An 18264-nucleotide genomic window follows, 5' to 3' on the forward strand; every position below is an offset into this window, starting at 1 on the left:
GCCTGGCGCGGTGGCTCACGCTTGTAATCCCAGCACTTTGGAAGGCCAAGGTGGGCGGATCACAAGGTCAAGAGATAGAGACCATCCTGGCCAACATGGTGAAACCCCGTCTCTACTAAAAATACAAAAATTAGGCGGGCGTGATGGCAGCGCCTGTGGTCCTAGCTACTTGGGAGGCTGAGGCAGAAGAATCACGTGAACCTAAGAGGCAGAGGTTGCGGTGAGCTGAGATTGAGCCACTGCACTCCTGCCTGGTGACAGAGCAAGACTCGTCTCAAAAAAAAAAAAAAAATTTATGTAGAGACTGGGTCTTGCTATAATTGGCCATGCTGGTCTCAAACTCCGGATCTCAAATGATCCTCCTGCCTTGGCCTCCCAAAAAGTTGGGATTATAGGCCTGAGCCAGTTTGCCCAGCTTGGTGATCCTTTTAAGTACAATGCTACGTAATCTCTTTAAAGACGTTTATTTACTTGAAATATTCTAATTAAGGCTTCATTTGCCTATGAAAGTTAGAAGGTAAATATTACACTGTGATGTCGTTAGCAGGAAATGGAATTACTTTAAAGAGCAAAACGCATCTCAGGATATGTAACATTTTACTCGTATATTCAAAGATTTTGAGGAAATGTTTTGGATCAGTTTTGGAAAATACTGAGTTTATGTCTTTGGAAATGGCAGTGCCAGTGGAAACTAACCTAGGTTAATAAAATCAAACTAAATTTAAATGTACCAAGAAGACATTAGTCTACATGTGGCAATTTTGCATTTATATGAGATTTTTTTATGAACTATACACTGTATGGCAAAAACACACCTAGTTTTTTCTTTCTTTCTTTTTTTTTTTTTTAAGAATAGTCTTTTCTTGTCTTTTTTTTTTTGAAATGGAGTCTTGGTCTCTTGCCCAGGCTGGAGTCAGTGGCATGATCTCGGCTCACTGCAACCTCCGCCTCCCAGGTTCAAGCGAGTCTCCTGCCTCAGTCTTGCAAGTAGCTGGGATTACAGGCATGCACCACCATGCCCAGCTAATTTTTGTAGTTTTCATAGAGATGGGGGTTTCACCATGCTGGCCAGGCTGTTCTTGAACTCCTGACCTCGTGATCCGCCAGCCTCAGCCTCCCAAAGTGCTGGGATTACAGGCGTGAGCCACAGCACGTGGCTCCTTTTCTTGTTTGGTGGCAGTTGTCTCTGTTGAAAGGGTTTGAAAGCAAGGTGGGAGATAGGGTCAATTCTGCACACCAGGCATCACAGCAAGCTGGACTGTTTTCTGCTGGGTTCCTGTTAGACTCTGTAGGGCTTCTGGGCTGTTTAGAAAGGGCAGCCCTTCTCTGGGTGGTTGCTGCACTGAGCACATGTGCTTGGCCTGGTAGTAAAAGGTGAGCCGTATTTCTGTTCCCACTTATCCCCTTAGCCAGAGGTGCTTGTGCAGTGCCCAGCCTGCACATCCATCCTTGAGGACATGAGTCAGAACTAACAGAACCACAAAGTTTGTTTCCCTCTCTCCAGGAGGTATGTGATCCTTTTTGTTTGGGTGATTTTCTTCTTTGGTGACTCAGCTATTTTCTCTTGGCTTTTTTCTCTCCTGTCATCATGGACTTGGTAATTCTGTCTTGGTATCTTTGATTCAAGCTCCCTGAAAGAGAATTGGGTAGGTGTGACCAATGACCTATTGGTAGAGATTGTGTGCCAGGCAGTTTGTTAGCTCTGTGTACCCACTCCTGAACCAATCAGCCCCACCCGGGGCAGGAATGTCACAAACTCTAGAAGAGAATACATCCACTGAATATGAATAATGTAACCTGCAATAACACTGCTCTGAATTACATCTTGGGTAAAGTGGCTTGATTTACAGTAAAAATACAAAATAGTGTTACATGAGAGTTTTCTCTTTTGATACCTTGGGAAGAAACTGAAATGTATAGTGTTTTTGCTTACTGAAGGAAGCAAAATTTAGTGTACTGATTAATTATTATTTTTTTTTTAGACGGAGTTTTGCTCTTGTTGCCCAGGTTGGAGTGCAATGGTACGATCTCAGCTCACCGCAACCTCTGCCTTCTGGGTTCAAGCAATTCTCTTGCCTCAGCCTCCCGAGTAGCTGGGACTACAGGCATGGGACACCATACCCAGCTAATTTTGTATTTTTAGTAGAGACGGTTTTCTCTATGTTGGTCAGGCTGGTCTCGAACTCCCAACCTCAGGTGATCTGCCCGCCTCAGCCTCCCAAAGTGCTGGGATTACAGGTGTGAGCCACTGTGCCCAGCCTAGTGGACTGATTAATATTGAATACATGCAACCAACAAATGGCCTCCTTGTGCCATGACTAGTGTTACTTAGTTACTGTGTACTATGCCAATCCCATATCCCAGTCAATAGCCTTATCATCTTACTTTCTAAATATATATGTTTCAGCCTTTCTATCGTCACTGTCATTCACATGCCTTTATCATCTGTTATAATTATTATCATAATTTTCCTGCTGTTATGTCAGTTTGTACCTTTTCGTCTCTCTCTCTTTTTTTTTTTTTAGGCAGAGTCTTGCTCTGTTGCCAGGCGCCAGGCTGGAGTGCAGTGGCGCAATCTCGGCTCACTGCAATCTCCGCCTTCTGGGTTCAAGCAATTCTCCTGCCTCAGCCTCCCGAGTAGCTGTGACTACAGGCGCGCGTCACTATGCCCAGCTAATTTTTGTATGTTTTAGTAGAGACGAGGTTTCACCATGTTGGCCAGGATGGTCTCGATCTCTTGACCTTGTGATCTGCCCGCCTCAGCCTCCCAAAGTGCTGGGATTACAGGTGTGAGCCATCGTGCCCGGCCCCTTTTCCTCTCTTTAAACCACCTCTCGATTGCCACCAGAATGACATTTCCAGAATACAGATCTGATCCACAATCATGTTACTCTGACTTACTGTGTGCTGTACAAAGTCTCCGTGATTTCACGAGCCCCTTCTCGACATTTGAGGGTTCTTCCTACTACTCTCTTGAATGTTGGTTAATACCTCACATTTTCTTAAACCTCTGTGCATTTTTGTTTGATGGAAAGTCCTTTCTTCTTTTCTTCATTGGGCCAACTCCTACTTGACATAAAGAGTGAAGTCTGTGGGAAACCCTCCTCACTCCATCTACAGAGCTAGGGCCTCTCTTCTGGGAGCTCCTAGGGTTCTGCGTGTCTTTTGATTTAGAACACATGGAACTGGGTAGTAATTCCTGTTTTCCATATTGTGTCAACTACTGCACTGTGGGCTTCTTGAGGATAGTGACTCAGTACTCATCCCTGTAAAAGCCCAGGACCAGCCAGACATGGTGGCAGCATGGTGGCTCATGCCTGTAATCCCAGAGCTTTGGGAGGTCAAGATGGGAGGATCACTTGAACCCAGAAGTTCAAGACCAGCCTGGGCAACAGAATGAGAACTCATCTCTGCAAATAATTTAAAAATTAGCCAGGCAGCTGGGGGCAGTGGCTCAAGCCTGTAATCCCAGTACTTTGTTTGGTAGGCTGAGGTGGGCAGATCATGAGGTCAAGAGATCGAGACCATGGTGAAACCTCGTCTCTACTAAAAAATACAAAAATTAGCTGGGCGTGGTGGCGCACACCTGGCGTGGTCCCAGCTACTGGGGAGGCTGAGGCAGGTGAATTGCTTGAACCCGGGAAGTGGAGGTTGCAGTGAGCCAAGATCATGCCACTGCACTCCAGGCAGGAGCCTGGCAACAGAGAGAGACTGTCTAAAAAAAAAAAAAAAATTAGCCAGGCATAGTGGTGTGACCTTGTGGTCCCAGCTACTCCGGAGGCTGAGGCAGGAGGATCACTTGAGTCAGGGAGGTTAAACCTACAGTGAGCTATGATCGCACCACTGCACTCCAGCCTGGGTGACAGAGTGAGATCCCGTCTCAAAAACAAATTTAAAAACCCATACCTATCAACCAGACTGACTCCTAAGGTGGCTCCATCGTGTGCTTAATTCAAAACTTTTGGGCCGGGTGAGGTGGCTCATCCCTGTAATCCCAGCACTTTGGGAGGCCAACGCGGGCGGATCACCAGAGGTCAGGAGTTTGAGACCAGCCTGGCTAACATGGCGAACCCCCATCTCTACTAAAAATACAAAAATTAGCCAATCGTGGTGGCATGCACTTGTAATCCCAACTACGGGGGAGGATGAGGCAGGAGAATTGCTTGAACTCGGGAGGTGGAGGTTGTAGTGAGCAGAGATCACGCCACTGCACTCCAGCCTGAGCAACAAGAGTGAAATTCCATCTGAGAAAAACAACCACCACAACAAATTTTAAATTGAATTGAATGTAATATACCTTGTTTTTAAAGGTTCTTCTACAAAAAACACTGAGCTTTTTTTGAGTAAAGTTTACTTCCCTTTGTACTCCATCCCACAGCCTCTATTTTAGGAAAAAGAGGATAATATTCCTTCTCTTCTCCCTGTCTTTTAATTTATGTCTTTATGAAGACATAAAATTCTTCAAGTCTTTTTAACCAAGAGAAAATTCTGCCAATTCTACTCTTCGAATCTTTCTTTAATATTGATTCTCAGATGTGATCTGATGACTGAGATAAAAGGAAGTCTAAAAACTTAGATGGCTTTTTTTGAGAGTGTTGCAGTCTTTCGAGTTTGAGTGATCTCATACCTTAAACACTGAACTCGCTTTAGCTTCTTGGAGAGGCCAACTTAAAAGCATTTCCTGTTTGTGAAATGAGGTCTAGTTTGAGAGTTAGGTAACCCGTAATGGCTTTCAGGCCAGAGAGGAGAGTCTCTGGTTGCAGCCTGGAGACAGGAGTCTCGTCCAGGTGGCTGTTATGTTTTGAACATGCTCCCAAACATGGCCAATCCCCAGTTGGAAAGCAGTTGTTTCTTTTGCCTTTCAACTCTGTTTTTTCATTAGCTCTCACATGCTCAAGTGAAACCAATTCTACTATGGTTGACAATCCAAACCTTCCCTGAGGTCCTTCCTCCCTTCTTTCTCCCCAGCAGGCGATTTTCTTATGCCAACACTTCAGGGTGTCTACAAGGTTGCCTTTATAACTCAGTTCAATGGTCACCTACCTCAAGAAGTTGACGGTTGGTTAGGAGTGTTTCTCTCTTTTCCATACCTCTTAAGAGAATATTCTACCAATGCGTCACCAATTTGAGATGCTCATTTGTTATTTTACTTTAAGCAGGCTCTATATTATACTTTAACGGCATAATGGAATCTCTATTCTAGTTGACAAACACTGTGGTGCAAATGATTTAATTTACTAGCTTAAGCATTAGGCCACGTATTATTGTACTGATCAGTCATTGCATACTAAAATCACTCATCCTTAATGTAATGATTTGGTATCCCTACAGAGAATTCCAGTCATCAGAATGTCATTAGATACAGTAAAAAATGAAAATTACTATTACACAGCAGTAAACACTATTAACTGTTAGTTAAAATAGCATTTAATTTAGCCATGCAAGAGTTTACAAATTTCCACAGTTTACTTGGTCCTCAAATAATTGTCACCACAAAGTTAATGACATTTCTGCCAATGAGAGGACAGAAGGAGGAGGCACCAAAGCTGAACTGGTGTTTTCACATGGCAGATGCCATATGGTGACAGTGCAGATTGTGTGGCTATCTGGGGCATTTCATTGATCAGGAAAGGAAGCACGCTGGTGTCCTGAAAGTATAAATCAGGGTAGAAGGGTTCGTGCACCTCCTATATGCAGAGGCGCATCAGGCATAGTTGGGAAGAGGAGGATGTGATTCTTTTTGGGCTTGCCTTCTCTTTCTCCGTCAGCCCAGGTTTGCATTCTGGGATTCCAGAGGTCTGCTGCAATGCTGATAACCTGAGGCTGCCATAAAATTCTTCCAAGTATCCCTATCTGTTGGCTCCAATAAGTCACCAATTGTTAGGGACTATGGATCTGGTTGGAAAGTGTGTATTTTTGCACAAGGCTCGCCAACCCCACACTTACAAATAGCACCAGCTTAAGTTGCAAAACATGCATTTGCCTTCACATGGTCCTTCGCTGTTGCAGCCTGAGTCCAGCATTCCCCAGCTTTAAATAAAATCAGCAGCAACATCTACGATGCCTATAAATGTGGGCACTCTGTGGGTTACTTGGCTCCAGAGCTCTGTCTTTATCCAAGCTGTTGTGATTCATTTTCTTGTTTATTCTATAACTGCATGTTACTGAATAAAATGTTGAACTTAGATATGGAAGGGGACACCAGGGACCCCTCTGTATATGTAAAAGGCAATAAAAACAGAATAATAGACTGTATCACTTTCTGCTTTGTGTATGCTTCTCATGCCAACTTGAAAGAAAATGATAGTTGAAAATGACCAGCCCTAGTAAGGCAATGGTAGAGGGAGGAAACGGTGCCCAATTTGTGGAATCTTGAAGGAGAGCTCTAGTAAATGCCAGCCCTAAATCAATGAAGTAGCAGTAACAGGGAAGGATATGTGTTCACACAAAGGGTTTCCAGTTTGCAGTATGGTGCCTGCCAGCCACCTTTCATCAAGAATATGCAACGGAAGAATTGCCTGGAAATGGATTGTTTATTACCTGTAACATGGCAGAGTGAAAATACTTGGCAGTCAACAGAGTACAGTGTGTAGGGAGACAGAAACACCACAACTGAGGTGACACTCCAGAGGCCTAAGTGGTATATGCTTGATTCTGCTCCACTGATCACTCACAAATTACACAGAGTCCCATTATGATGGGCCCTGAAATGGTATCATTCAGAGTAATTGTATCTCTTTACCCTAAAGACAAAACAAAAAACAGAAGTGAGAAGAGATACAATAAAAGTTACTGTCATTCAATAAGAAAAAAAAAAAAAAGGAGCATGCATTTGCTATCCCCATCTGACTCAGGGATCACCTGAACTTCCTATTATTTTTTTTTTTGAGACGTCTTGCTCTGTTACCCAGGCTGGAGTGCGGTGGCATGATCTCGGCTCACTGCAGCCTCCGCCTCCCAGATTCAAGCGATTCTCCTGCCTCAGCCTCCCAAGTAGCAGGGACTACAGGCATGCACCACTACACCCAGCTGGTTTTTGTATTTTTAGTAGAGACGGGGTTTCACCATGTTGGCCAGGATGGTCTCGATCTCTTATCTCGTGATCCGCTTGCCTCGACCACCTCCCAAAGTGCTGGGATTAAAGGCATGAGTCACCACGCCTGGCCCTGAACTTATTTTTCAAGATGCGTGTGTCTAGACCTGAGGGCAATAGGATCCTTTTGCCACTGCTAGGTTTGAAAGCCCAAGGGTGGATTGTTCATCTGTAAAACGGACACACTTACTTTAGAGTGATTTTGGGGGTCGAAAGACTGAAAGCATTCTTCCAAAAGTGTCATGGTACGAAGGGCTCCCGAATTCCTTCCCTTTACAACTGCCCTCATCCTACCTGTTGAGAAAGTCAATGAAAAGGAGTGTGAAATCATATTCATTGCAACATTCCACCCTGTTAGTAATACTGAGATCTCGGCTAAAGTCAGCATTTACCGGTGGCGCTTCTATCTCTCTTGGGGAAGATTGCCCAGGACTGGCCAGAACCAATTCCAACCAGTCTATCCTGGCAGAGTTACAGTACTCAAAAGGTCATATGTGTCTTTGGTTAGCTTTTGGCCTGTAACAGATGGAAATCCCTTTGCTGACATATCCCTAACTAAAATTTCCCATAATGCATTGAATACTCATCAGAAGTAGGCAGATCCAATGATTGAGTCAAGCCAGGACCAATTTCCATCTATCTTATGATAGAAAATCAATTGAGAATGAATAGGGCTTGCAAATAAACCAAACTGTTAATCTTTACTAATTGGTTTTTGATGGATAAGCCTGACTTATGAGGTATTTTCTTAGCCTTCAGTATTAATTTAAGTTGTAACGCAAGCTCAGAAAATAATGCATTTATACATATTATGCAATAATGTATTATTTTTTAGTGTAGCTTGCAAGAGCGATGTTTATTATATGAGATAATAAATGCATAAATGCCACAAAAAGTTTAAAGCACAGTATAACAGTAAGATATTATTATTACTACTTTTTCCTGTTAAAGAACACTGCTTTATAATAGAACTTATAGCAAGGTTAGGCAATGGGTCCACAAAAATTCTTCTTTTTCTTTTTTTTTTGAGACTGGGTCTCCCACTGTCCCCCAGGCTGAGGCTAGAGTGCAGTGGCACCATCTTGGCTCACTGCAACTTCTGCCCAGGTTCAAGCAACTCTTGTGCCTCAGCCTCCTGAGTAGCTGGGATTACAGGCACATATCACCATGCCCGGCTAATTTTTGTATTTTTAGAGAGATGAAGTTTCACCATGTTGTCCAGGATGGCCTGAAACTCCTGACCTCAAGTGATCTGCCCACCTTGACTTCCCAAAGTGCTGGGTTTACAGGCAGAAGCCACTCCACCCAGCCATCTACAAAGATTCTTAACCACATAGAAATGGAAAGAGAAAAGCATAGACCTGAGAGGGCTACAGACCTGAGATAGCCTGGATTATTCCAGATTTTCATCTTTTGGCCCCACCCTGCTTTTCTTTGTTATTTCCCATTACTTTCCAGGTAGAGTCCTCCACTCTAGTTGGCTTTGTCTCCTTATAGTCCCACAGGACTACTGTATTAGTCCATTTTCATACTGCTGTGAAGAAATATCCAAGACTGGGTAATTTACAAAGAGAAAGAGGTTTAATGGACTCACTGTTCCACATGACTGGGGAGGCCTCATAATCATGGCCAAAGGTGAAAGTGGAAAAAGGCATGTCTTACATGGCGGCCGGCAAGAGAGTATGTGCAGGGGAATTGCCCTTTATAAAACCATCAGATCTCCTGAGACTTACTATCATGAGAACAGCATGGGAAAAACCCAGCCCCATGAGTCAGTTACCTCCCACTAGGTCCCTCCCATGACATGTGGGGATTATGGGAGCTACAATTCAAGATGAGATTTGGGTGAAGACACAGTCAAACCGTATCAACTACCTTGGCTCCTCCTACTCTTCCAGTACCTTCAACCAATTCCTGCTCCTAAAATGCCTTTCTCTAATCTCTCTGCTTTTCCAAATTTCACTCCTTATAGGAGGCCTTCTTAAGTGTCTTCTCTTTCCTAAAGCCTTGCTTGTTTAACTTTGCCAATATTAACTGATGTCTATTATGGGCTCAGCTCTGTGGGGGATACAAGGATGAATCAGGCATGGACATCTACCCAGGGATAACAGTAGCTACCATGGCATTTACCATATGGCTAGAGTGGTTTCAAATGGTTGTAAGGATATCAACTCATATGATCTTTAAAATGAACTTATGACACAAGTGAAACTATTCTTTTCTTCATTTTATGAAATGGGAAACTGAGAGGCCTGGAGATTAGGTGACTTGCCTTTGGCTGCATAGCTGTTAAGTTGCAGATCTGGGACTTGGAACCCAGCAATCTGCAGAAGGAGCATGACAAGTATTGACAAATTTATCTGTCTGAGTTTCAGAATAAAGGTTCCAGATGGTTCAGAGATTCTTACAGGACCTGAGTTTTCCTGCCACTGGGAGCTTGCCTCTCTACACCTGGACTTGCTGGACCTTGAGGATTTACAGGGTGGGACAGTGCAGTGGCTCTCCCCACAGCTAACAGGAGGCCCAGGGTTCTTGTTGTTGTTGTTGTTGTTTGAGACAGAGTTTTGCTCTTGTTGCCCAGGCTGAAATGCAATGGCATGATCTTAGCTCACTGCAACCTCCACCTCCCAGGTTCAAGTGATTCTCCTGCCTCAGCCTCTCGAGTAGCTGGGATTACAGGCATGCACCACCATACCTGGATAATTTTGTATTTTTAGCAGACACAGAGTTTCCCCATGTTAGTCGGGCTGGTCTTGAACTCCTGCCCTTAAATGATTCATCTGCCTTGGCCTACAAAAGTTTTGGAATTACAGGCATGAGCCACCGTACCCAGCTGAGTCCCAGGTTTGAATTCTAGCTCTGCACCCATGAGATGTGTAAACCTGGGCTAATTTATCTTTCTGTGCCTCAGTTTCTCATCCATTAAATGAGAGTAATGATGATAATGCGAATAACCTCATTTGTTGTAGGAATTAAATTAGATTATGTATTTCATAAGCAGAATTAGAAGTGCCATATGAGTGTTAATATCACAGAGATGGAATTATGTAAAATATTTATTTCTTTATGTGACTTATTTTGTAATGCCTTAAGAAACTTAAATGTTCTGCACTAGAATTGTCTTTTGGACATCTTTGCTACAAATGCCACAGCAAGGCTGTAAACGTGTCACATGGCTCAATTCTGTTTTTATCTGCACTGTAAATTCATTGAACTGTCCTTTCACGTTTGACGCTCCATCAGTTGACTACCTTACACAATTTTCATACAAACATGATTTCCTCTGAGGACATCTGCAACAGACTGGAAGATTTGTTCCCATCACACATCTAGTCTTTAAGACAGACCCTTTTCCATAGCTCCTGTGATCTTAGTAACATGGAGAACAAACTCATTATGCTCATGGCTGTCTACACAATCACAATCAAGAGGAGTTGGTGATTTTATTAGTGTTGTACATGGACAGATTTCAGCTTAGCAAGTGCTTGGGGGAAATAAAACTGGAGCCATTTAGAACTGGAGCCACTTTTTTCCCCCCTTGAAATTATCTAGAGAAGATACAGTCTTTGGAAGAAGTGAATGAATCTTTGGGGTGTGAGAGACCGCTCTTGTCTATCTTGTCTCTTTTTCCCCTCTTGAAATTATCTAGAGAAGATACAGTCTTTGGAAGAAGTGAATGAATCTTTGGGGTGTGAGAGACCTCTCTTGTCTATCTTGTCTCTTTTTCCAGGTTCTTTCCCATTCTCACCATCACCAGCTAAATGGAATACAATCCTGTTTTAAGTATTTTCATGACTCTAGAATTTCTTCACAAGGAAATTTTTTTTTTTTTTTTTTTGCTGTTTAAAGGAACTTGACATAAGGTCGGTGTATCTTGGGCATTTTCCAAGGGAAGATGGGCACTTCTGGAAGTGTCTGAAAGTCCTTGCTATCTTACAACATGATTCATGATTTGGCAACAGGGACCCCAAAGACAGTATACAGTGAATCCATGGAAATGCTGTTTACGTGCATCCTGAATGTTCCCATAAGTACGTCGCTCACTTTATTTTCTGCTGATGTTTGGTTTTCTTTCTGAATAAGGGTGACTTCCCAGACAGTGTTTTTCTAATAGTGTTTTTACTCTTGATGCATTTTTGAGGAATACATTCTTTGGGAATATAGTTTCTTTTCTTTTCTTTTGAAAATTATTGTTTTCAAACAACTGGGGGGTCACATCAGGGGTTAGGGCTTCAACATATAAATTTGGTGGGGGTGAAAGCATGAAGTACAATTCAGTCCATAAGAGATATCTTTATAGAAATTGTATACAGAAGGTTTTGTTGTCAGTAGGCAGTAAGAGTTTCAGGGGATAATGGTGATGCAATGCTTCTTAGCCTTTAAAGTTAAAAGATACTGACTGACCAGGTGCCGTGGCTCACGCCTGTAATCCCAGCATTTTGGGAGGCCGAGGGAGGTGCACCTGAGGTCAGGAGTTCAAGACCAGCCTGGCCAAAATGGTGAAACCTGGTCTCTACTAAAAATACAAAAAATTAGCTGGGTGTGGTGGCAGATGCCTATAATCCCAGCTACTCAGGAAGCTGAGGCAGGAAAATCATTTGAAGCCAGGAGGCAGAGGTTGCATTCCAACCTTGTGGAGTCCACACCACTGCACTCCAGCCTGGGCAACAGGGTGAGACTCCATTGAAAAAAAAGATCCCCATGAATCCCCTGGGCATCTTGTTTAGATGCAGATTCTGGTCCAGTCCATCTGGGTAGATCCTGAAATTCTGCATTTCTGGAGCGAAACAAGCTCCAAGGTGATGGCATTTCTTCTGTCCCATGGGCCACACTTTGAGAAACATGATGTAGGAGATATTTGAAATCACACTAGGCATTGGTTATTCCAGAGGCATGAAAACCTAGGGACTTTGTGATGTTAAAATTATTGACAAGGTTGGGGCCGGCAGAAGAAAGGAGAGTGTAATAGGAAGAAAGAATGGTAGCCCTGGGGGTCTCTGGAGTTGAATGGATGTAAGCAGGCTGGTGACTTGTGGGCATTATGCTCTGTCCTCTTCTGGCTGTGGATTCTGTTCTGTTCTGAGCAGGGCCTTTGCTCGGGCTATCTGGGCAGAGCTCTTTCCATTAGCGACTGGGGATGATGGGGAGAAGTCCAGAAACAGAATAAGGGGCAGTGATATGGTTTGGCTCTGTGTCCCCACCTAAATCTCATCTTGAATTGTAACCCCTATATGTGGAGGGAGGGAGGTGATTGGATCATGGGGGCAATTTCCCCTATGCTGTTCTGGTGATAGTTCTCAGGAGAGCTGATGGTTTTAAAGTGTTTAGCAGTTCCTCATTTATTCACTCACTCTCACCTGCCACCATGTAAGACGTGCCTTTGCTTTTTCTTTGCCTTCCACCATGATTGTAAGGTTCCTGAGGCCTCCCCAACAATGTGGAACTGTGAGTCAATTAAACTTCCTTTGTTTGTAAATTACCCAGTCTTGGATAGTATCTTTATAGCAGTATGAAAACAGACTAATACAGGCAGGGATTGGGGACAGGGTGGGCAGTCTATTTCCTACAGTACTTGATAATTTAAAACCATTAAGCATTTTTCTAGTGGTTCATATGATCATGTCACATCACAATGTTCTCACATAGAGTGCATGGGTCAGTGTGGCCATGTCACAGTGTCTTGCTTTGTCTTGCTTTGCTTCAGTGGCACCAAAGTGCTGTTGCAATGACCTCAAAGCCTCCAGCCAAGCTCTCTCTTGTCCTCTTTTCTTTTCGGTCTTGTATCTTTCTCTACGCCCTAAATCCCAGATTCACGTTTTACGATCTTGTTATGTTTGGTATCAGCTTGTATTTAATGATGTATTTATGTTCCTGACACCCTGAACTATACTAGTCTGCTGCCCAAATTACCCCTATCCCTGACTGAGTGGTTTATGAAGGCAAAGTGTATCTGGGGATAGCATTCTCTTTATTAAAAAAGATGTTGCCATAAATGTTGACACCTTGATCTGCTTTACTTAAACATGACTTTCTTGTTATTTCTTAGTTTAGGGTCTAATTTTCCTATTTGTATTTGTTAGAATTATCCTCTAGGTCCACCTTAAAAACTACATCTACTAACGAAAATGTCGTTCTTTCTTTTTTTTAAAAAACCTCATTGTGTGTGTTTTCAATGTATTGTTAAAAGATAAGAGAGAAGGAATTATCAATAGAACAAAGAAAATTTAAAAAATTTGTCTTTGACAAGGTGAAGTGTATAGGTTGAAAAAACAGAACTATGTTTTTCAGGCTGGTCTTGAACTCCTGGACTCAAGCAATCTTCCTGAATTGGCTTCCCAAAATGTTGGGATTACAGGCATGAGCCACCATACTCAGCCTGCCTATTTCTCTTTCTTTTTTTTTTTGAGATAGGTTCTCACTCTGTCATCCAGGCCAGAGTGCTGTGGTGAGATCATGGCTTACTGCAGCCTCAACTGCCTAGACTCAAGTGATTCTTCCACCTCAGCTTCCTGAGTAACTGCTGCACCCAGTCTGCCTGTTTCTTAGTTAAGATGAGAGGGTAAATCCAGTTCCTTCCACAGCATTGTGAGTGGAAGTGAACACATTGAGGTACTGTTCTCATTCCCACTTTACTGATGGACTGGCAGACTTAATATGGTAGAATAATTCATGCAGAGTCCATGACCAGACTGTGGTAGAGGTCTAATGTCTACACAGCTCATGCTCTTAGCAACCACAAAATGCTGATTCCTGGGATGATAGGTTCTTAACATAACACTAGACTCCACATATCCACTCTTACCTTGCTTTACATCCCCAATGATAATTGATTTGGAGGATGAACATTATTTAGTTTAAAACATGTAAATAGTGTTTCATAAATGAATGATGCTCACACAAATCCCTAAGGGCAAACCCAGCTTTTGATGATCACTTGCCCCCAATTTCTCATATATGTGAAACTTTCTTCATCTCTCCTTACCATCTTTCCTTCCTTCCTTCCTTTCTTCTTTCCCTCCCTACCTCCCTCCTTCCTTCCTTCTTTCCTTCCTTCCTTCCTTCCTTCTTTCCCTCCCTACCTCCCTCCTTCCTTCCTTCTTTCCTTCCTTCTTCCCTCCCTCCCTCCCTTCCTTTTCTTTCTTTTTGAGATGGGGTCTCACTCTGTCACCCAGGCTGGAGTGCAATGGAGTGATTATGGCTCACTGCAGTCTTGACCTCCCAGGCTCAAGTGATCCTCTCACCTCAACCTCCTGAGTAACTGGGACCACAGGCATTCACCATCATACCTGGCTAATTTTTTTTGTTTGTTTGTAGAGACAGGGTTTCACCATGTTGCCCAGGCTGGTTTCAAATTCCTGAGCTCAAGTGATCTGCCTGTCTCTGCTTCCCAAAGTGCTGGCATTTCAGGTGTGAGCCATAGCACCTGCCTTATCTTCTTCTTATACATTTATTTATGAGAGGAATTTAAAAGAAAAACAGAATTAGGTCTAAAAATTACAGGTTACATAAGTACAACAATAATGTGGATTTGCCACAAGTGTCCATGGTACATAGGTGACAGCTGAAAAATATGACAGTAAGTTTTACCTTATTCACAATTTGCTTGTCAGCAGTAATTCTTTCTGTCCACTTGAGGAAACATCAAGACAAAAAAGAATGACATTACAATAGGGATAACCAAAGATCTTTTCTAGTTTTAAAGTTAAAAATGGCATCAATCCTCTGGTACTTAAAATTATAACATACCATTAGTGTGTTGCTGGGATAAGGGAGCTGCTAGCCCCCACTTTAGTGGTAGGACTTGATGCAAACCTAAATTTGATCATTGTATTAATTTGCTAGGGCTCCCTTAACAAAGTCACAGAGTGGGTGGCTTAAATAACAGAAACATTTTCTCAGTTTGGGAGGCTGGAAGTCCAAGATCAAGGTGTCAGTAGGGGTGGTTCCTTCTCAGACCTCTCTCCTGAGCTTGCAGATGACCACCTTCTGCCTCCTCCTCCTTCCTCCTCCTCCTCCTCCTTCTTCGTCTCCTCTTCTTCTTCCCACCTTTTTGCTCTGTCCTTACATGGTCTTTGCTGTGTATATCTGTGTCCCTATTGCCTCTTTTTATAAAGACACCAGCCCTCTTGGATTTGAGCCCTCCCAATGACCTCATTTTAACTTAATTACGTCCTTAAAGACCCTATCTCCAAATACAGACACATTTTGAGATATTGGGAGTTAAATCTTCAATGTATAAATTTTGGGAGAACCCAGTTCAGCTCTTAACAGTCATTACTATCTGGAAGATTTGGCAGGCTATTAAAACTTTCTGATCTTCAACCTGCCCCTCTAACAAACAGTTCCTTTATGGAAGGCTGACTGGTTTGTAAATCCGCACTTATTAAGGACTGAGCTGGCTCGTTCAGGCCATTAAGCGCTTCATCACTGTTTCGGCCTGCTTCTGTGGTCAGTAAAAAGATATATATATCTGAGAAGTCAAATATGTATTGTATATGTCTATGGGTATATATATGTGTGTGTGTCTATGTGTGTATATATAAATATGCACATAAATATGTGCACATGCATATATAACATATATTATATATGCTATATAATTATTTTATATATTTGCATGCTCAGAAAATATTTATTCTATATAATATGTAATATATATACACATGGATACATGTTTATGTATATTTACACATATACACACATGGGTAGACACACATATATATACACATAGACGTATATAATACATACTTGATTTCTCACTTTATTACTCCAAAAATATACTGTAATTTTAATCTTTGGTTGTATATTTATTTAAACCACATCTACAAATGTAGCTATCAATATTAGTGAACATAAATATTTATTCAAAATCTGTATTCAAAAACTGCATTTTTGAATTCAGAATACAAACTTTGAATTAAAAAATGTATTTATAGATTTATATATAAATATACATATATTTTATTATTAATTTTTTACCATTCCAAAGGCTCATCAACAAGTGAGGAGATATTTCAGTTGCTCTTCCACCTAATATAAATCGTTCTTTTAGGGCACCAAGGCCCGTCTTAGCCAGTGGATTCTCCTGGTGTGCTCAGCAATACCCTCGTGCTTGGGAGAGGTTCATCCATCCCAAGTCAGGAAGCAACTTATTTCTGGTCATTTCCTTACCTTCAATCAGCTGAGGAGCTTGTGCGGTGCTGAGCATGCAAAGGATTTTGCAGCGGAGCTCCTGCAGCTCCCTGGTCTTCTTCATTCACCCTGGTGCATGGTATTCCGTAGGAGCTGCAGCTACATGTGGCAGGGCATGAGCCAGCAGAGCCAGCAGAGAAGCTGCCCGAAGTGCTTATCTCAGAAACCCTCTGACTGCCAGGATACCCCAAACAGAGGACCAAGTAGGATAGTGTAGAAGCCTTTCTCAGTGACATATCATACGGAGGTATCTGTGACCCCGGGCTTCTTATTTGACAATTTTCATTTTGGGTGGGTCAGGAAGAAAATGAGACCTATTTACTGTGAGGCTGAATTTGGCTATGCCTCCTGTTTCTGGTAGGCGGTTTTCTTTGTGAATCTGCCTATCTTATTTATTTCTGCAACATATTTGAATTCTCACTTTATTACTCTGAAAATATACTGTAATCCTGATTCCTGGTTGTGTATTCATTTAAACCACATGTACAAATGTAGCTCATAAACATTAGTGAAAATGAATTTACATTTGAAAATCTATTAATCTAACCATATTCATTATATAAGTGAACCAATAAATAGCAAATAAATCAAACTATGTGAAACAATAAAAAGGAATTAACCAGTATCATTTAAATAATTACCATCACTAACAGTCATGACAAAGCCTAACTAATTAACACTTTAAGGATATTCTCATTTTAGTCCTTACAGAAATAGTAGCAGACTTCAAATGGATTTTGGAAACCATTTGGGGAAAACAGTGGAAACCAAGGTTGTTTGGGCCTGAGTTTTTCTGATCTCCTGGGGGTGTTTAAATGTTTAAATCTCTAAAGGAAGATAGATCTCCTTGAGTCCAGACTTGGCTTCTCTGAGTTATTCTCCCTTCTCCTGGTTTTACGGGTCAGAGCACCTTGTAGCCAAAGCTATGTGGCTCTGACAAGGTCTTCTTCTTTTTCTTTCTCTTATTAGGAGATTGTTCATTTCTTTTTATTTTTTAACTTTTATTTAAAGTTCATGAGTATCTGTGCAGGATGTGCAGGTTTGTTACATAGGTAAATGTGCATCATGGGGGTTTGTTGTACAGATTATTTCATCACCCAGGGATTAAGCCTAATCACCCATTAGTTATTTCCTAATCCTCTCCCTCCTCCCACCCTCCACCATTCAGTGGCCCCAGTGTGCATTGTTCACCTCTATGTGTCCATGTGTTCTCATCATTAACTCCCACTAATAAGTGGGAACAGGTGGTATTTGGTTTTGTGTTCCTGTGTTAGTTTACTAAGGATAATGGCGTCCAGCTCCATCCACGTCCCTGCAAAGGACATGATCTGGTTCTTTTTTATGGCTGCATAGTATTCCACAATGCATACGTACCACATGTTCTTTATCCAGTCTATCACTAATGGGCATTTGGATTGATTCCATGTCTTTGCTACTGTGAATAGTGCTGCAATGAATATATGCATGCATGTGTCTTTATAATAGAATGACTTATATTTCTTTGGATATATACTCAGTAATGTTCATTGCTAGTATGTGCAAATATGATTGATTTTGTATGTTTATCTTATATTCTGGACCTAGCTGACTAATTTTTGAGTTCTATGACTTTTTTGTTTGTTTGAGACAAAGTCTCCCTCTGTTGCCCAGCCTGAAGTGCAGTGGTGCAATCATGGCTCACTGCAGCGTTGAACTCCTGGGCTTAAGCAATCCTCCTGCCTCAGCCTCCCAAGAACTGGGACTATAAGCTACACCACCATGCTTGGCTAATTTTTTTTTATTTTTGTAGAGATGGGGTCTTGTCTTTTTATCCAGGCTGGTCTTGAACTCCTAGGCTCAAGTGATCCTCTCACCTCCACCTTCCACCGTACTCAGCCTATTTCTATGAGACATTTGTAAATTTCTTAGGCTTTCTATGTAGACAATTATGTTTTCTATTAGTTTTATTTTGCAGTTTAATTTATTCCTTTTGATATATA

General features: G+C 42.0%; 1 long non-coding RNA gene across 1 annotated transcript; it reads right to left on the reverse strand.

The window, feature by feature from the left end:
- Positions 1–6524: 6524 nt before the first annotated feature.
- LOC144582253 (uncharacterized) lies at positions 6525–14886 on the reverse strand. Its single transcript, XR_013534694.1, has 3 exons — positions 14681–14886; positions 7284–7387; positions 6525–6743 (listed from the first exon to the last, which is right to left on the reverse strand). It is a non-coding gene; the product is annotated as an uncharacterized LOC144582253 (long non-coding RNA).
- Between the last annotated feature and the right edge of the window lie 3378 nt (positions 14887–18264).

Source organism: Callithrix jacchus, chromosome 4 (assembly GCF_049354715.1).
Source record: "Callithrix jacchus isolate 240 chromosome 4, calJac240_pri, whole genome shotgun sequence".
NCBI lineage: Eukaryota > Metazoa > Chordata > Mammalia > Primates > Cebidae > Callithrix > Callithrix jacchus.